We start from the raw sequence: 20,277 nt of genomic DNA, 5'->3' as shown, positions 1-20,277 counted from the left end.
ACGATGGTGTGCCAGAAGATTATAATGGAGCCGAAATAGTCTATCTCCTTGTCACATGTGACCATCATAATTTCATAGTGCAATATTACTTACTTGTCCGTAGTGACACTGGTGTAAATAAACCTATTGTGCTGCCATTCACATAAAAGTGCAGCACACACAATTATGTACACACATAATGCTTCATGATAATGAATGGCCATGTTACTGGTTTGTTAATTGCTATACTACATTTTATCACTACTTTATCTTCCTGTTATAAGAGGAAAAAAATTTACTCTAAGTCAGTAAGCAGTGCTATAGCTGCAACAGCCTTAGATTCTGTGTTGAACATGGCTCTTGATTCAATCAAGAGACCACATTAGGTAGTTGACCTGTGCCTTCTAGATTTGAGTAAATACATTCTACAATGTTTGCATGTTGATCACCATTTTCCAGAATGTAACCCCAGTTGTGTAACACAACTGTGTCTTTTTCCTCAGGGTTAGAAACCAGTGTCTAAGAACATCAGTAAATTTACTCATTTCATCTATTCCACAGGTTTAGTGCACAAATGCCAGTCTATCAAATATGGTGTTAATACAGTTCAAGATTTTTTTGAGTTTTTTTTTTTTAAATCATCATCTGTTAATCACCTCAGCTTAGACCCAGGGCAAGTAGGAACACCCTAGATCACTTACTTCTGGCTAACTGATTACAGACTAGAGGAACTTCCCACATAACCTACAGATTTAAGAGAACTGGCAATAGTTTCAATCACTATTATCATTTTATAAGTTAAGCCACCTCTTTTGTGGAAGCTGTTCTTCGTACACTAGAGTGCTATGACATATTAACATGGACAGATTGATCGACATTTCACAGAATATTTTTTTCTGGTATGTTTCCTATTAGAATGGGCCACATGGGCGTTTCTTGCAGGATCTGGAAGGTAGAGGAATAAAACATTAGCAATTTCAGAACTGAAATACATTTTCTCTGATTCACTCAGTCCACCGTCATGAATCCACCTTGGAGCGTGCACTTTCCCTGTTCCCTGGATTCTTTTTGAGTTGTAAGCCTCTTTTGTCAGACATATTTAGCTCTGTGACTAATGGCCCTGGTTTTTGTAGGGTACCCAGGTTACCAGGGTCAGAGCCAATAAGAGATATAGATTTCAGTCTGTCTTCATGGAATTTCAGCTCCTGTTTGTGGGATACAGTCTACTTCTCCTATTTCCCTCCTTACTGGCTCCTTTGGAACTCACATTCCAGCCTCAGGCTAGGAGACACAGCTGTGCAGAGACTGTTCCTTCCCCCACCTCATAAACCAACTCCTCTATAGACTCCTTTTATATATCCACCTAGTTCTGCTTCTCTGGTTGTGCCCTAACAGACGCACATAGCAATAGATAGTTAATACAAAAGTCTAAGCAGATTCCAGGGTCCCACACAACTGGAGGTTCTAAGAGGAGAAAAGACACATATGCACAGTGTTCTCAAGAATTTCCAAATTTAGAAAATTAAAAGGGAGATTTTCCATGCCCAGGCAGGGTACACCTTGAGATAAATTTGGAAGTAAACAAACTACCCCATGGATACAGCACACAGCAGTGACAAAGTTGGGTTGAAGCCTGCTTCCTTTCAGATTGTGGCTATATAAAATGGAATTTATTTTTCTCCAATGCAGCAGGAAGCCACAGATACATTCGTGCCTTCTATATTTTGGAAAACTGAGGTAATTTAATTGGCAATAGAATCTATAAATATTATAATCTCTAGAATTAGGTGGTCAATCACAGGTATAAAGGTCAAATTTCCAATAGCAACTATAGTTCACTTAAATTGCTTGGAACCCTTAGGGCAGTTAATTCTAGATAATGGTCTGTTTCAGGTCTTTTATAATTAAATGTTGATCTTTTTCTTTATTATGACATTATCATTATTATTACTACTACCACTACTATTTAATGCTGGCAATGTACAGCTGTCTGAAGAAAAAAAAAGTATCAAAGATTCTGAAGTGCAAAGAGATATTTGGAACTAATCCACCATTCTTAATTACAGAATCACTCATTCTGAATCTTTTATAGATGATTTATCTTTTATGTCTTTAACCTTTTGTATTTTTAAAGCCCAACAAAACCAACTCTTCATATTAGAACATAGGTGTAGGATAAATACGGAGACTAATTACCCTGAAAGACCACATTAGGAATCTACTACCAGGTCATTAACTGGAGCCTCCGATCCTGGCAGTATAAAATGGACTCAAGTGAAGTGAAAAGACTCCCAGGAACAATAAACAGATTCTTCCTCCTGGTGGTTTCTTTTAGGGAGCACATCAGCAAACTCATACAACCATTTATCAACATCAAGGGTGTGTCCTCCTTAAATTCCAGTGGAGTCCCATCCAGTGAGATGCCAGCTGTTTGATTTCCACTGGTCAGGTTGAGCATGTTCCTTATCCAGCCGAGAAGAAGCCTTGTACCCCAAATCAGAAGCTTCTCATCAGTGTCTTTTAAACTATGGACTGTTAGGATTTTTAATCAGCCAGTTCAGGGTACTCTTTCTCAATCTGGGATTGGGAATTTTGGAGAAAATATAAAACTCCTGGGGGTGAGTCTAAAGTACGTCTAATCCTACTGGTAAGCTTAGTGTTGGTCTGTCTCACCGGCCGAAATATCTGTCCCTGCCAGGACTTGACCAGGTAAATGCATTTTTGCCAATAAGCACAGCTCCAGTGACCTTGTCTATCCCCAGAAGCACCACTGCTGGGAATATGGCTATGTCCACAGTTCTGACAGTCTGCGAGACGTGGACATCTCACAAGGAAAAAGAACATGCACTCCTTGGGGACTTCTGTGAGGATAATGGGGTATCATGCCACCAAAGTCCCCCCGTGACTGCCTGAGCACTACAGAGGCACACACGGCGGAACTGTTGTGAAAGAGATGTGCCTATTATCTCTCACCTGTGCTCAGTCCCTGCAACCTCCGAGGCCCCTCCCAGTCCTCACCCTGAGAGTGGGAACCAGGTGGCCCCGGGTCTCCCTCTTCAATGCACTTACTGTTACATGACATGCTCCCATTTACATGGATATCCGGACTCGCTTGTGATCTACTTTGACTTTGATCTTGTTTTGATTCTCCTATTATCTTTGTACCAACGTGAGTGTTGGGCCTGGCTACATTGAGCCCTTTTTGACTATGGTTTGAATTTTGTGTTCCAATTCCCACGATAAAAATCTCTCCTGAGCAGTGTTGGCTCTCCCAGCCTCACATTCCTTCGTTAGCTGCCTACAGGCGTGTCCTATCTGGGTTTGCACGAGCCTTGCACACAGCACCTGGAAAGACTTCCGACGCACTGGAGATCTGTCTTACTATGAACTGCTCGGCTGTGGTGCCCTTAAAGTACCCCACATTGCCTGCCTGTACCTTACTCTCTGACCAGGACCTTCCATATACTATTCAGCTGCTTCCTCAGGAGGGCATGGCTTCATACTGCAGCCAGTCTTTGCTACCCGCCCTGACTTTACATGCCACAAATAAATACTGCAAGATACATTATAGACTTGTTCCCATTGATTCTAACAGCATCTCTCCAATCTGTGCTAGGCAGGCACTGACACTGTCACTAACATACATATATACACACATGCAAATAATCACATTTATATATATATATATACACACACACACATATATTATGTATGTATATATATATTGATATAACACACACACTCATACATACATATACACACACACATATGTTGTATAGATTTATGAGCAAGATAAATCCCTGAACAGAAATTCTGCCTCGATAAGTGAAATGGAGAGAGTCCTCTAGGCATTATGGGGGAAGTTCACATGCAAAGGAAATGAGAGGAGATTTTAATAAATAACATAAACTACATACAAAGAGCACATAGCTGGATTTTAAGCCCTGGGAATCAGGGTCATGTGACATTAATGTGGCAAGCTAGAGTGCTACCTGGAGACCTCCACCACTCCCTGCACCCTACAGAGGATGCTCTTCCTCACCATGGCCATGGCCCTGCTTGGTCAGTGGAAGGAGCAGACCATTTGGGGGCATCTTCTGCCATCACTTAGATGCACCCTGTATTCCAGCTCATCTCCCCAGAGGCTTCCCACCTTTTCATGTGAACAATATGCTCAGGTAACAACTGCAACTTCAGGCTGGGTTTCAGAGTGACCACATGTGGTGGCACTGCTGTCTTGATCCAAGAGAAGGTGACAAACAGCCTAATCAACTCACTCGCCAACCTCAGTACCTATGAGCAAAGAATCAGTAGCTGCTGGAGGTTGCCACTGAGATTGTTGAATTAGTTTGCTACCAGAATTAGCTTACTAATTCACCAGTTTATAGTGAAAAAGAGTTTCATATTTTATATCCTTTATATACATTAGCTATCTTGTTCTTCTAACAACCCCATGGAGATCTATTGTCTCTGTTTTTGGATAGGAAGCTAAAGCACTGATGAGTAAGCGGCCTGCTGCAGTCACCTAGCAGGGGTTCCAGATTCTAGCCATCAAGGTCAAATGCAGTGGTATGAAAAATGCTGTTCAAGCTGGATAATTCTCATCTTCACCCAAAGTATGAAGACTGAAGTTTACCTCTGAGTTTGCAAAACACTGAAGAAATTTTAATAGGTGAGTATTCTAATCAGATTTGGTTTTATAAGCATTCTTTAAACACTATGTAAAGCATGAATTAAAGGAAGGGAGGAAGGTTCCAGGTAGAAACAAGAGACTGACTCAGTCTTAGTGAGGTAGAACTAGAGAGGACAAATAAATATACTTGTGAAGATTAATTTAAGGTGTTACTATTGGATAGAGCAGAATCAAAGATGATCTCAGATTCTGAGAGTGAAGTAGGGATGCAAATAAAGAGGACCCTGGGAACAGGATGGCCAGGTAGATGTGAACCAGGTGAAATGCTTCTGAGAATGTCCAACAGGCAGACTGGAAAATTGTCTTGGTGCTATGGCCTGAGTCTCAGCAGAATATCTATCTTATCATAATAGAAGTAAGATGTGTGGAGTGATGAGAAGCCTAGAACAGGGCCCAATGTCAAAAATTTCATATTCTGCCAGTGTCTTAACAATATCTAGGGGCAAGAGTCCTAGGTACACTTTCATATCATAGAGGTCATTGGTGACATGGAGATGTTTCAAAATAAACTTTCCATCGCATCTCATAGCTCTCTCCCTCTCTACTCAACCATCTTTAATGAAGTAAAGGCTCAAATGTGCTTTGCTGTCTCTTGCCTTTCCTCAAGGCTTCTTTAAGGGTCTACAGGCTGTATACTAGCAATAGCTCTCACACCCAGATGGAGACCGATATTTATTTAACGCCTGGCTATAAGACATCACAGAAGTTTTAATAATTTTCTCTTTGAACTTGTGCTTTATAGATGGAATCTGGAGAAGCAACATGTTTGCCTGTGTGTAGAAATGGTGGGTGTAATACGTTGACCAGTGCTCCCAGATTTCCCAGTTGCATATGGCCCAATGCCTCATAGGTACCGAGGTCTGATGAGCAGGGTGCATGGGGATTCATCAAGACTCAAAACCATACACTCAGTAAGTACCCTTGGACTGAGTAAGCAGAAGTGCTGGATCCCTGAAAGGCCACACTGTTCTTTATATCCAGAATTTACTGAAAACAATAACTTGGGAAGAAAGGGGACAATAGGATAGGAAAGCTATATGTCCTTTTCCTTTAAGTTTTTATTTTATTTTATTTTATTTATTTTTAACTCATCACTAAGTTGAAGGCAGAGGTTTAAAGACTGTGCCTGAAATATTGGGTTAAGAGAGTGTGTCTGCTTCAAGAAGTGAAATGGACACTGTTGAGTTCATTTTGTGCAGGATTTCCACTTTTCTGAGAAATATGAAATACATAATCAACTATGAACAGTTGGATACCAATTGTGAGATGCCAACGCCAGTAAATTTTTTATGAGTTAAATACTTTTATATTTGCAATTAAACTTGGTTATTGTTATGGTTTTGATATGAGGTGTCCCCCAAAAGCTCATGGGGACAATGCAATGAAGTTTAGAGGTGAAACGATTGAGTTTGGGCTCTCCTAATGCTATAGGTGCATTAATCCCCTGATAGGGATTAACTGAGTGGTGACTGCAGGCAGGTGAGGTGTGGTTGGAGGATGTGGGTCATTGGGAATGTGACTCTGGGATTTATAGTTTGTCCCAGGTGAGAGGAGAGGTGTGTGCTTCCTGGAGCCATGTCCTGAGCCGTTTTCCTTTACCACATCCATTGGTCATGATGTGCTGCCTCATCAAAGGCACAGAGCAAAGAGATTTGACCATCTCCAGAGTAAGAGCTTTGAAACTTTGAGCCCCCCCCCCAAAAGTTTTTCTCTTTTAAAACTGTTCTTGTCAGATCTCTTGGTCACAGAGGAAAAAAAAAAGTCTGACCAGACCAGTTACACAATATAAATGTACTGAATCAATCCATAATGATAACTTATTTTTTTTCTTTAGATAGAATAGTATTAAAAAGAAAATAAAAATGGTGAAAATTTGAAGGAGACACCATAAGAGACAGGAGAGCTTTGGAGTTTGACACCTGTGTCACCACCTCCTCCTGCTATTTGAGCAAGGGATTCTGAATTTCCATCTTGCTCTGTACCTCTCATCTTGTGGGGCTGACTCTACCTCTGGGTCTGTGATTGCAATGATTCTGCACATGTTAGGCATCACATGACCTCCCCCAGGCAGCCTGTCCAGGAAGTTTACACCCATGATGTTTTCTTTTTCTTTGTGGTCCCCTGACATGTGGTGTGTGTTTCTCCCCTCACAGATACCAGGTATAAATTACATCTATTTATGGCTCTCTCTTCTCTTTTCAAATACAAATTTGCCAAAAGCAAAGGTGATGTCATTTTCAGTCTTATATTCCCAGTTGGAAATTGCCTCTACTCCTCCAACATTTTATAGAGTAAATTAAGTATGATATATTTCTCAAGAAAGAAGTGCTAATTTTATCTTATTTTTAAAAGAAGGCAATCCTGGGGCTGGAGTAATGGCTCAGCAGTGGAGCATTTGCCTAGCATGTGGGAGGCCCTGGGTTCAGTCCTCAGCACCACATTTAAAATAAATAAATAAATAAAATAAAGGTATTGTGTCCAACTACGACTAAAAAATAAACATTTTTAAAAAGAGAAGGAAATCCTGGATCAATATAAGTGGTCTTTGGAAGTTCATTTGAATTTGGAAAGATGTACACTGAGATAATATGACCAAATTAGCTGGAGGCAGGTTTAGGGGAATGGTGCATGGCAGGCTATTCAGTGTTTGCTTCTATCTTGTTTTTCAAGGATTTTTAAGAAAAAAAATATAATAACTTTTCAACAATTGTACCTGAACTGAACGCCATGCTTTCCTTGTGATTATTTCAAAAATATTTCAAAGAATAAAGAAACATAAAGAAATATAACTTCAGTGTTTTCTCAAACACCTTATAATCAGATGAGCTACACAGAAATTTTCAAGGTAGTGTTCCAACTTAGGAATGTGTAATTTATAGTTTTACACTTCCCCAGAATTATAACGCACAGATATTAATAATGTAATAGAGCCTTCTTCTATTTTTGTGCATAAGTTGTGAACTGGTAATGATACAGCACTATTCACTCCTTGTGCATCTCAGAGTTGGCATAGAACACAAAGAATCACTCCACAACCCACCAGGAAGGGGGATGGATTTTCTCATTAATCCAAAGTCTCACACATGCCAAAAACAGAAAAAAGGGAGCTCTGAAGACTGCAGAGCAAGACAAATCTAGTCAATGAAAGGAAATATTTTTATAGGTACATCAATAGCGATTCCAACACAGTTGTCAGGGAACAATGCATGGGAATTGAGACCTCAGACTGAATTATGTAAGATGAGAGTTATGTATAATTATGTGCTTTTATATAACTTTATTAGCTAAATGCTTCTCCATTCTCACTGACTTTCTCAAGAGATAAAATGACAGCCTGGGCTCCTGTGTAGAATCACTCATTTGCAGAAATGATAATATGAAGTGATATCGCAGTCATGGCGTGAGGATAGGTAGAAACTGGTTTTTGTAGAATCAGGCAGATTTATCCGTGGGGTATAAAATCAGGGTCACGGAGGAAATAAGGTTGACACGACTGCTCGTTAGGAGCTCCAGTATCTGCCATCTTTGATTCATCTACAGTCATGTTCTTTAATCAAGTCACTTTCCTGATCTTTCATGTGGCATTTTCCACTATTAACAATCTACCTTCTCTGATGGCTTCACCTGCACCACAGGAAGCTGAGTGTCCACGCTTCTGTAACTGAATTAGAGCTTTGCCCAGGCTGCACTCCTCTTCTCCCTAGGTTACCGAACAGGGGCACCACTTGGGCTCCAGAGCCCAGTGCTCCATCTCCTCCTCTGCTGCTTATTCCTCAGACACCAGTGACCCAATCCTCTCCCCTCTAACAGATCTCCCTTTTTAATTCCATCCCCATTCCCATGGATACTGGAAGTTTTCTGGATCTCATGCATTTTTGTTGGCTTAAATCATAAGCTCTTCTTCTCAGGTCTTTATCTTTAATTTCTCTCCTTTTAATAAACACTCTTTCCTAAGGAGAAATGATGATCCAGTTATCTTTTTTTTTTTTTCTGAAGCTTAGAATTTCTTGAGCATTTGCCACTGATTGAGACTCAAGGCCTGTGGACCTCACAGCTCCTCTCTCAGCTCATGCATATAGACATTTAAGTACAGTGCTGGGAAGCTCACACACTAGAATCAAGGGGTCTTACTTTCTAAACTGGATTTTAGGCTTTCCTTAAACTGAATGTCCCACAGGTTTCACACATATGTGATGTGGGATGATGGAAATTAATAATACAACATACGTATAAGATTCTGAGGAGGATTTATAATTAACACTTGCAGAATTTAGCACATTGCTTGACTAATTGTGAAGTGCTCAAAGGCTAAATAATTTTTGCTTTTAACTATTCTCCTATGTTCATCCTTGTATTCCTCAATTTACCTTATTTATCATGCATTTTTTAGATTTGCAAATGTATTTTTCCTTTACCAAGAAATCAATCTTATCCTCCCTTACAATCTCAGTCTAAGTGACTCTTTGCTGTGAACTGCCTCTGATTTATTAGCTCTGCCCTTATCCCCCACAGACATTTTTGTTCTTTTTCTTGAATTTGTTTCTGAGTCCTTGTGAATGCTTACTGCATGGTACACACTCTATGTATCTATTAAATGAATTGAATCAAAAAGGAGTTGTGAAATGGCCCTGGTGAAGAAGAAAACAAACAATGAAAACCTGAAGAAGGAAATATTTCATTTAGTCGGGTGGCCAAGGGGCCTAGGGGTTCAAAAAGCTCTGGAGGGCCTCAGAGGGGCGAGTATCTTCCTCAGTCTCCAACTGTACCCAAACTGAGGAGCCAACAAACTCAGAGACAGAGGAAAGTACAGGGAAATTGGGAAGGCAGAGGAGGAGGAGGAAATGAGAGAAGGTGTGGTGAACTAGGGCAGATCCCCCAAACCTAACACAAGGCCAGAGGCTCAAAACACCAACAAGACACAAGGTATTGAGAGCAGTTCTGTCCAGCCAGCAGGGGGGATTGCCTGCTTGAAGCAGGTCCACTACATCAGCTAAGGATGCAGGCCATGGCAGACACCGAGTGAACCAGCTGCCTGCACTTTCATTCTCGGAAAGAGAAGTCAAATGGAGTGTTCCAGTTAAACCTAGCCTTTGTGTCTGTGTGCACGTTTGAGGATAGTATCTTGTTACTCTTGATGCACATTGAGGTTTAGACTCTTCCCAATTCAACACTGAGGGGTAACTGTTGTAATTATCCTTCACCTCATTTTTCTAATTGGAATTGGAATATGCTTCTTGGTGGCTTTGGGATGTGTCTCTCAGTTAGGTTGACCCTCAACTTTCTTAGAATCCTATTTCTTGCATATTTTCTCTTCAGATGCAACACAGGTGGAATTCCTTGGAGATCTGGGGGACAGAAAAGAAGTGACAATCTTTGATGAACCCCCGTTTTGTTGTTGATCTTCAGACCTACCTCACTGGTATGAAGCAGTGACATCTCGGTCTTGCTCTGTCTTCTTCAGTGTCTCCAACTCTTGAGTCTGTTGTGCGTGGGTCGGGGTCTGTGGTGAGGGCTCCAGATCCTGCAGGATACACAGTCACCTAGGACAGCACAACAGCAACCAACACAGGTCATGGTGCATCCTCGTGGTCTTCCACCTGGTGTTTGTAGAGTTTGGTCGGGCTTTCCTTTCCCCTACTTTACATCTTTCCTCCCTTCCTGATAATGTCTCCTGTGAACTGTCTCCTGTGAACTCAGCACCATCTAAGATACTCCCCCTTACAGAACACAGAATTCCCAACACCTCACAATTGTATTAGGCACGGATCCATCTCTCTCCCTTCCTCTGTCCCCACCCACACAAGTGCATACCAATGCAGAAAGTGACTCTGCTTCTCTTGTTTGAGTTTGTCAGATTCAGCTTTTGTTCTTCTATTTGCTTATTTAAATTGTATCTTGTATCTAGAATCATCTTCAGATGATTACAGTTCAGTCACATGTTCATATTCCTATTAAGTGGAGATTTTTCACTATATGGTCTAAGAATTTTTATACTTTCCCCTAAACAAATGCACTATTTAAGGATGAATGTTGGGTCAATTAAAAAGCTGCACTATAGATTACGTTACTCCCTTTCCACAGAGACTGAGTTATATGGGTAATCACTAAACCTTGGATGTGGATCTATTTAACTCCCTCGTCCTCCATAACAGTATTTTATACTTGACTGAGGTGGCATATCTATAGTCCCAGATGCACACAGAGCTGAGGCAGGAGGATTGTCTGAGACCAGAAAAAGTAATTAGAGAATAAGCGTTTGGAGGAAACCCATAACTTATAGCTGATAAGAAAGCATGCCCACTGTGTTTTATTCACTAACTGAAAACCCAGTCCCCATGCTGATTTGGAGTGTCATAACTTGGGTTTAGTGGTTCAGGTGCTTCTGTCTGAACTATGAAAAAATAAACTGCTTTTTCTAATCCTTCAGAAAACTCAGAACCATAATTACGTTCCACTTGCCATGCATTCTCTAGGTTAAATATCCTTTGGCTTATCTATATACTTAGTTGAATGCATAGGATTATTTTCAGTACTTTCTTCTCAATATGATAAATCGTGTTTAAAAACCCCCTTCTAGGATATGCCTAAAAGGATATCAGGGTTATATGAACTTACCACTCAGAAAACAGAATATTGGCATCCTGTGGCTTTATAACACATTATTGTAATGCTTGGAAGAATGTATTCAAACCTCGGCTCTTAGTATCTCTGACATTATGGTAGTTTATCTGTGGTGTACTTTGAAATTAAGTTAGGAATGTGATATGATCATGTAAGCTCCCAGGCTGGTCATAAAGAACTGTGACAGCTACTTGGAGAGGCCCTACATTGATTTGTGGCAACCTTCTTGAGTTGCTTAGTTGGGATTATAAATAATAAACTCCCCAAACATAATGAAGTAGTAAATGACAATAGAAAATCAATAATGCATGAAAACATGCCTGTGATTTACTGGTATTTAAGCCATCTCCACACGAGAGGTTCAAAGATTGCTTAAAGCCACTTTCAAGGACCAAGAAGTGATTGCATATAAGATACCATTGTGGAGGACGGGGGCATTAAATAAACTCACATTCATGGCTTAATAATAATTACCTAGATGGCTCAATTCCCATGGGATGGAGAGTTAATAGAGATGGATCCATTAATTTATAGTATAGTTTTTTAATTGTGCCAATATCCTTCTTCTTTAAATAGTGCCTTTGTTAATGGGAAAGTACAAGTAAAGGAAATAGCTTGGCCTTTGTCTTTGCTGATAGGAGAGAGAAAAAATCTCGCAAATTAACTTTTCGAGTGAGCAGCTCACAGGGAAAAGAAGGATGGCCAGCATCACTTACTAAAGTGACAGGTGACACAATGCCTTAGAGAAAGAGGAGAATTCATCCTTGTCTTAGTGTCCCCTGCATCACGGTGAAGACCTGACATGAACAGCGTACAGGAGGAAAAGCTTATGTTGGCTCATAGAGTCAGAGGCTCCGTCCACCGTGCTCCAGGTGAGGCAGCACAGCATGGTGGACGGACTCACGGCCCAATGAAGCAGCTCAGGACAGGGCAACCAGGAAGCAGGGAGAGCTGTTCATCAGGGATAAAATAGAGACCCCAAGCACACCCCCAGTGGCCAACTTCCTCCTGCCATATGCTACAACTACTGTCCCATTAAATTCAAATGAGTAGATTAATCCACTGGTTAGGTTACGCCTCTCACTGTGTCATCATGTCACCTCTGAAAATTCTTCATTGTCTCACAGATGAGTTTTGGGGGGACACCTCATATCCAACCCATAAAAACCTTGAACAGGAGGCACAAAGGGACTGTATGAATGATTTACGACATAAAAAGTTTGAAGAAGGTTAGGGATCTCATAGGAGACTGAAAGGAACTGTTGGAAGGTAACCGTTAAGTTAGAAAAACACACAAGCTAATTTTTTTTTCATCACCAACACAAAAGGTCTTCAGATGCCTCAGCCCTGCTCTCTATTTCCACACTCTTTTGATCATCCTTCCGCCCTCCTTGAACCACTATTGAGTGTAGTGTGATTTCTCACTGGATGTCATTGTGCCCTTTCTCTGTGGCATCCATGTCTTTTTTCTTCTGGATTTTATGGGAGAAAATCTCACCTTCCTGTCATTCTGTGACTGAACCTTGGTGGCCAATGTAATGGAGCCCCTGCGTCCACATAACGCAGAGGGGTTCCACAGCCAGCGTCTTGGCCCACTCTCCACGGTGATTCCTCCCACATCCTCACCACTGTCCTTGGACCTCTTGTGGCTCTCTTTCTTTCCAGAATCACCTTAGGACATTAAGTTCAATTCACAGGGAAAATACAGCTACACGCCAGTGACCATATGGCTCCTTGCCAAAAATATCTTCTATCTTCAGGGACTCTGCTTTAACTTTCTGAGACCAGATATCAAAATACTCTTAAGGCCCATGTCCCGCACTCCCCGTTCACTTTCAGGAGGGTGAAATGGTTAAGGATCGCTGTTCCCTCTTGTCTTTTCCTCCCTCCAGTGTTTTGAATATTACCACATTCTACTTTCTCGATGACCTAGACTGCCTCCTTGCTACACTCCACATTTATAGGGATTTGTTTTAATGATGTCTCTTATTAGCATCAAATAATCATATGCACACACACATGCACACAAATGCCAGTCTCAACCCCATGTTCTCCCAGGTCTTTTTTTACTCTCTCATAGCTGTTCTTGACAGAATTGTATGAACTCTGCTCCATTTTTAATTCTTTCACCACAGTTTTCAAGTGGACTACTAGGAATCTATCTTAAATATATATTTACCTGACACACTATAGGTGTTTCATTAGCAGTATTTATACCAGATAGAAGTGTATGCAATTTAAGTTATTTACAACTTGAGTTTAGGCAATTACTTTGCTCTAGAGTTGTCTTTGCAAGCCATGTAATTGTCTAATACAGCATGTAATGCTCCCAGAAATGAGTGTTGATAAAGGAGTTGATAATAATACAGTATTATTAGAAAATAATGAGAGCTTGTATCTGATGTGGTCAGAACTGTACATTTATGTGTACCTAGAAAACCTGAAAGAAACCGTATCACAAGCAATCAACAAGTGTCAAACACCTGGAAAAGGGACTGGGCCTGAGATTTTCTCAGAGCTCTCCTGGTTCCAAGTAAGTTGTATGGGGGTCAAGAAGAGAGGCCCATCTGGACCTCTCCCCAGTAATGTCTTAGTTACCAAGGACACCAGAAGTTCTCTTCACCAAGAAATGATCTGGAGACAGCTGTTTTGGAACCTGTGAATGTGGATTTGCAGGCTGGATGGAGTGGAGGGGACACATGCTGGTGTGAAGCCTGTGGGCATCAGGGGATGGGACCACACTGCCATGGCCAGAGCAGAAACTCTAAGGACCCTGAGATTTCAATGTTTGAACTTAAACTTCCAAATCATTCTTAAGATATTTTTGTCAAGGTAGAAGAAAAGAAAAAAAAAAAAAAACAACTCTACTGAATTGTCAATATGTTTGCTGGGCACAAAGTTTTTAAAGGTATAGATGTGTCGGATCTGGGCACCCACTTAGGCACAGCCTGACCACTGTCTAAGATGGCAACAGTCACACATTAGTTTGACTAGTTGATTATTTTTTCCTTCTCCCTGTCTTCTTTCTTTCCTTTCTTCCTCCCTTCCCCTTCTTTTTCTTTTTATGTATTTCTAAATTTTTACTATTAGAATTTCTAAATTTTTTATTATGTAAGTTTAAAAATCAGTAAAATAAACTTTAAAAATATTCAGTTATCAACAGATCAGATACAAAATACATTTTAAAATAGGCATGCCGGTGAGAAGCTCAATAAGTATTTTGTACCAGAGGATACAGAGAAACCCGTCTGGAAACAAATAAATCAATAAAAACAAAGCTCAGGCAAGTGTTCCTATTGAGAAAACCTCGCTCTGCTAGGCCTGGCGATTTTCTTTCAAACCAAAAGTACAAATCTCACAACAGCAAAGGACATAGAGAAAATGCCTTAAATTAACATATACCAAAATATTGCTGTGAAGGTGGCCAGAAAGCTTTGTCAAGGTTCTTTCCCAAATAAATATGATTGATGTGGAAGCGTTCACAAAAGCAACGGGACCCTCACTTTTTGAGGTCACTGATCCCCTAATGCTGGGACAATGCTGAAGGAATGGGAAATACAATAACTTCAGTTGGCTTATCCCAACACTACCTTTTATCGTGTCTCATCTTTTATCTTTTAGCCAAATGAATTTCACCAATAAACGCATTCTAAGAGATTCATACAGGCATGAAGTTAGATATGAAAGGGGTTTCTCTTTTCTTAAAATTGCTGCCTGACTTCTGACTGAAGCGTGGGAGGTGTAGTTAGAAGCAAATGGGGCAGCATTCGGAGCCTGGTCCTAGAAGTAGCTTAGGGCAAGGTCAGGGAACAGGTGCGCTCAGTTGCTGGGATGGATCAAGAGCTCAGCAGTGTCCACTGGAAGGAGGCCAACTGGTTCAGAGGCACTTGAGCTCTCTGCCCTCTGTCTGCAATGAGGAGCCCTCACCCTGTTTCCTGTTTTGAAGGGTTTTTGTTGTTGTTGTTGTTGTTGTTGTTTGTTTTTTTTAAGATGCTGGTAGATCTCACTAAATTTTCTTCTTTATTCTGGGGTTTTCTTTATCCAATATATCCTTCTAAAACAGAAATATGATTTATCCATTTCCTGGATTAAAAATGTGTTCAGTTTCCTAGTTGCTATAATTCTTAACTCTCCCACCTGATCAGAAACCTCTTCATCATCAGACACCCTACTCATCTCTCCCTGTTCTTTTCAGGTTTGAACTGAGTCAAACCTGTAGTAGCTCCATCCACCCAGATGTGCATGGAGCCTGGTGTGCTGCCTGGGCCTGCCTCTGTCTGGGGCCCAGCCCTGCCTCCCTGCGGCCTTCACAGCTCCTTTCCTGTAAAGATGGGTCCCCTCTGATGTTGACTCCTCTGTGCACCTGCTCAGCCACCTCCACCCTGGTGTCACTAGCCCTTTGGAAGACATAGTAGTGTACGGTTTCCCTCTACCCTGATTAGAAAAATTCCACTTTTGCATTACTAAGTGTGCTCCAAAATAGGAGTTATATTTGTTGAAATAGTCCAGTGGTTTCCTTCCTATGGTCTGATAGTTTCCTGGTGAGTCCTAAAGACTCACGTGAATAGAGACCTGTAACTCATTGTTAAGACGAGAGCTGGGATATTTCATAACATCAGTACATGGCTCCTCCATAGAGTCCTCAGAATCTTGAACTGCATAGGGAGCTCCCTAATCATGGGAGCAATATCTATCTGATGAAAATATACATAAATGGATATAATCTGAGGGGCAGATGTAGGTGAAAATTCTTCAAAATAAACCACTGTTTATTTTGCTTGTTTAAAGGAGTAATGCACTGACGTAGTTAAAAATCCAAAACAATGCCAGGAAGTCATGAGTGGAATAAATCCTCTCGTTCCCACTTCTCTCTAGCAATGTGGTTTCTTCCCACTTCCATTCAGGCACCCACAGTATTAGTCTTCCCTGTATTCTGGCAATATCTCTTCATGAAAACGTAGGCATATGAGAGCGTATATTCTGGTTGCCCTCTAGTTTATGCTGAAGGTAGCAATTTACACACACGTACTGGGCCTTGCTTTTTCACTTAACCATATATTTTACAATATTTTCTATGAGGTATGCTTTGTCATCCTCTTCAAATGGATTGCATTGATTGCTTTTAACAGATGCATAGTGAGAGTTGTGTGGTTGTTTATTTCTGCAGTCCTGTGCAGAGAGGCATTAAGGCGGATGCTGGTACTTGGATTATAAGGAATGATGAAATGAGAAACCTGAAAACCTACCTGCATGCACAGGTGTGCCTGTGAGATAATGTCAGAGTAATGAGACTATGGGGTCAGGTGCAAATAAAATGTTGATAGATGCTTCAACCTAGCCCCTCAGAACATTAAACCCTCATGGCATTAAACCACTTTATGTTCTTGCCAGGTGTATCATAGAGTGCTAATTTCTTCACAGAGTTGCTCCAAAGATAATTTTCAATGTTTTGGGTTTTTTCAGATCTTATACTTGAGAAGGTTCTCAATGCCCCTTTTTTTAAAAATTGTTTTTTGAATCTTGGTGGACCTTTATTTCATTCATTTATTTATATGCTGGGCTGTGAATTGAACAGTGCCTCACTCATGCTAGGCAAATGCTCTACCATTGATCTACAACCCCAGCCTTCAATGCACTTTTATTTAGAAAAAAATTTGTTTAGTGACAGTTCAGTGTGTGTGTGTGTGTGTGTGTGTGTGTCCTTGTTTATGGGCTTATCTTGAGTTGTGTGCTTTTCTAATTGCTTTCTAGCTCATAGAAGGCAAGAATATAATCTCAGTTCAATCTGAATTTAATGTATTTGGTAAATTTTTAATTGGTATTTTGATGTTGCTCATGGTAAATTTTTTGTTTGGCATTGAATATTGTTTTTATCAATGAAATTAAATTTTACAATTTTAACAAAAGATATTTTGAATTAGCTTAAGAAAGGTCTTCTTTACCCCAAAATTATGAGAGTTCACTGTTTATTCTAGTGCCTAATTAATTTCATATTTAACAATTATATTTTTATCTATTTGAAATTGTATCGAAAGGCCATGTTAGGTTTTGTCAGATTGATTGTTTAGTTGCCCAATTTCAATTGTTAAAAATTCTATTCTTTGTATTCTAATTTGAGAAGTCAAATTTATCATGTACTCCAGCTCCTGATTTTTCATTTTTCTTCTTTGAGCTTTATAATAAAATATATATTATTAATTAATCAGGCTGTATTCCCTTTGTAGTTGTCAATCTCTTTTTCCATGATCTGTTATTTCCTGTTTTTGTATAAATCCAATAGCACTCTCTAGGTAATATACCTGTGCAAGCATTTCAGATGCCTAATTTATAGTACATACAAATATATATATATACACATACATATTTTAAATAGAGGATTTCTGATATTTTTCTGTGATGATACATTTAAAATTAAAATTAAATCATTGAATATAATAGTCCAGTTCTTTATGAAATGGAACTCCAAATAAAGTGATAGATTTGAAAAATGTGTGATGGGTCTGTCTGTGGTAGACAGATGGGAGGGGGCAGACATGGACAGGGCTAGCCTGTGGCCCATGCAGGGGCTGCAGGAGAATTGAGTCCTGGAGCCTCAGTGGGAGGGGGGATTTTGGCTTGCTAATGGGCAGGATTGTGGATGACCTGGGGCAGAAACACCACTGACCATGGTGTGAAGACACTCAAGCACCCAAGGAGGGCACCAATTGCCAGGAACTGTGCAAGCATTTCAGATGCCTTCCAGAGCTCTGCTGGTAGTCATCTCAGCAGTAGAACCCCCAGCCCTGTCAATCACCCTGTGACAACAGCTAGAACTGACATTTTGATGGCAGCCTCATGAGAAACTCAGATCACCCAGCTAAGCCAAATTCACATTTTGCACTCACAGGAATAATAATTCTTTCTTGTTTTTAGGTGCTGCATTGTGGTATAAATTTTTTCAATTCTATTTTCTTGGGTGTGATTTGTTTATGTGAAGGCTATGGAGTTGTGTGTATTTTATTGTCTGCTATATTAGCTAATTATTTTATTGTTTTAAACAGCTTCCCTCTTTGCCCACTTAAGTACTTTCAATAATATAATCATGTCATATTCAAATTGTGATGGTTTTTATTGACTTCTTTCTACACCCTTCAATTATTTTTCTTCTCAAATTGCATTGGCTAATTTCTCTAGAGCAATAACAGTGGTAGTATAGGAGAGCTCTTGGCTTACCCTAGCTTTTAATGGAAATGCTCCCTCTGTTTTGGGTACCAAAGCACAAGTCTTAGAAACAGTTTCTCATGCTCATACCCTATGTTTTCCAAAACATTTCACCTCCATCCTCCCCACAAGGTTTAGGGACAGTTCATAAAAGAGCATGGGGAACTGTCACAATCTTGTTCAAATGCCATGGGAAACACGATGATGAAGAGCAATTCTATTTTTTTAAGAAAACACTGATGTATATTTCTGTGTGTTATTATTCTCATTAAAAATTAATCTGGTTAAAATCTACTGTTTTTTTTTCCACTTTTCAAATCATTAAAACTTGAAATTTATTAGCTTCCATTTGACTGTAGATTCTAAGTCTGATTTCTGTTCGTGGCCAATATTCCATAAGACAATTCTGCTTCATGGTTCCACAAGTGATGAGCACTAAGGAGTCACATGAAATGCCCTGGGAAGTAGGAGAAGACAGCCCCTCCTTAACCTCACACTCTTACCATTAAGATGAACATGATCTGCTGACAATGCTTTGAAAACTCAATTTTGCACTAATGAAAGTCTCCAAACTTACAGTTACCTCTTTCCTGTTTATGTTTCTCTGGCATTCCTGTTACCACACACTTCACTTTCCCAATCACCCTCCATGTCATCACCAGATTTACCTTTCATATATGCAAATGATGTCATCATTTCTTTATTTATACATTTGTGGTAGACCCTCCACACCTCATAGTGAATCTGGGCGTATTAAAAGACCAGCATGGGTGCTGTGTTGGAGGTCTCCCTCTACCTTGCAGGTATCTCCTAACTCCTCTTTCCTCAGGCAATGCTCTCCTCTCCTCTGGCTTCTTCAAGTCCCACTTCTTCTCCTTGCATCCTCTTACCCATCTGGAGTCACTAGCTAAGTTGACTAACAGCCAGCGTCAGTTCCTTCCCTTGGCCCAGTTGAAGCAACAATTCCTAGGCATTTCTCTATGTGCCATGGAGATTGTTTGGGGAGACTTGACGGGAACGGTAGTGAGGGACGTGCTTTCAGGTCAGCCTCTAACACCATCTCTCAACATGCAGGATCCAGGGGAAGGGGCCAGTGATGCCAAGGGGAAGTCAGAGGTTGGAAGGTACCTGAGTTTGATTCCTGGGTGGAGCTGATCCAAAGCCCAGCCCTCTCCATCTGACCTGCCGATGGGGTTGAATGTGAAGTGGTCAAGAAGTAAACCTTTGTGCCAAGCCTCTGAGATTAAAGTGCATTTTAGAGGAGCTGGATTTTCTTGCTGAGTAGTGCATCCTCACTTCCTTTCACCAGATGCCCAAGGCATGGCGTGTCACCTCCTGCACTAGGCAGCGTCTCCTGGTCTCTCCTCAGCGGCAGTCCCTTGCTCTGGCTCCTGTGTATCTACCACAGCCACTCTGGCCTTTCTTATAGCAATCTTTTTCTTAAAATTTGTCTCCACAAATGCCCCACTACCTGGCGAGGACAGGAATGGTCTCTCTGTTCCATTATGCCCTGGAAGCACTGCATAGAAGTCAAACAACTTTCAGTCAATGCTGAAGAGGTCAGTGAAAGAAGCAGGTATTTAAACAGGTTCACACACAACGGAAGAGTGGGATAGCATATCCAAATATGCAGAGACAGGGCTATGTTATCAAATCCATTCCTGTAGCAACAGGTAATCTCAGTCATTGCTTAAGGAACCAAATTTGTGGCTTCAGCATGTATAATTTTAATTTTAAATCCTAGTTTAACTTTATATTACTTGATAAAGTATTTTAGTTCAAGA

The sequence above is a fragment of the Callospermophilus lateralis genome, chromosome 16, assembly GCF_048772815.1.
Source record: "Callospermophilus lateralis isolate mCalLat2 chromosome 16, mCalLat2.hap1, whole genome shotgun sequence".
NCBI classification, from domain to species: domain Eukaryota; kingdom Metazoa; phylum Chordata; class Mammalia; order Rodentia; family Sciuridae; genus Callospermophilus; species Callospermophilus lateralis.
The sequence above is the reverse complement of the archived record's forward strand: the minus strand, read 5'-3'. Positions refer to the sequence as shown.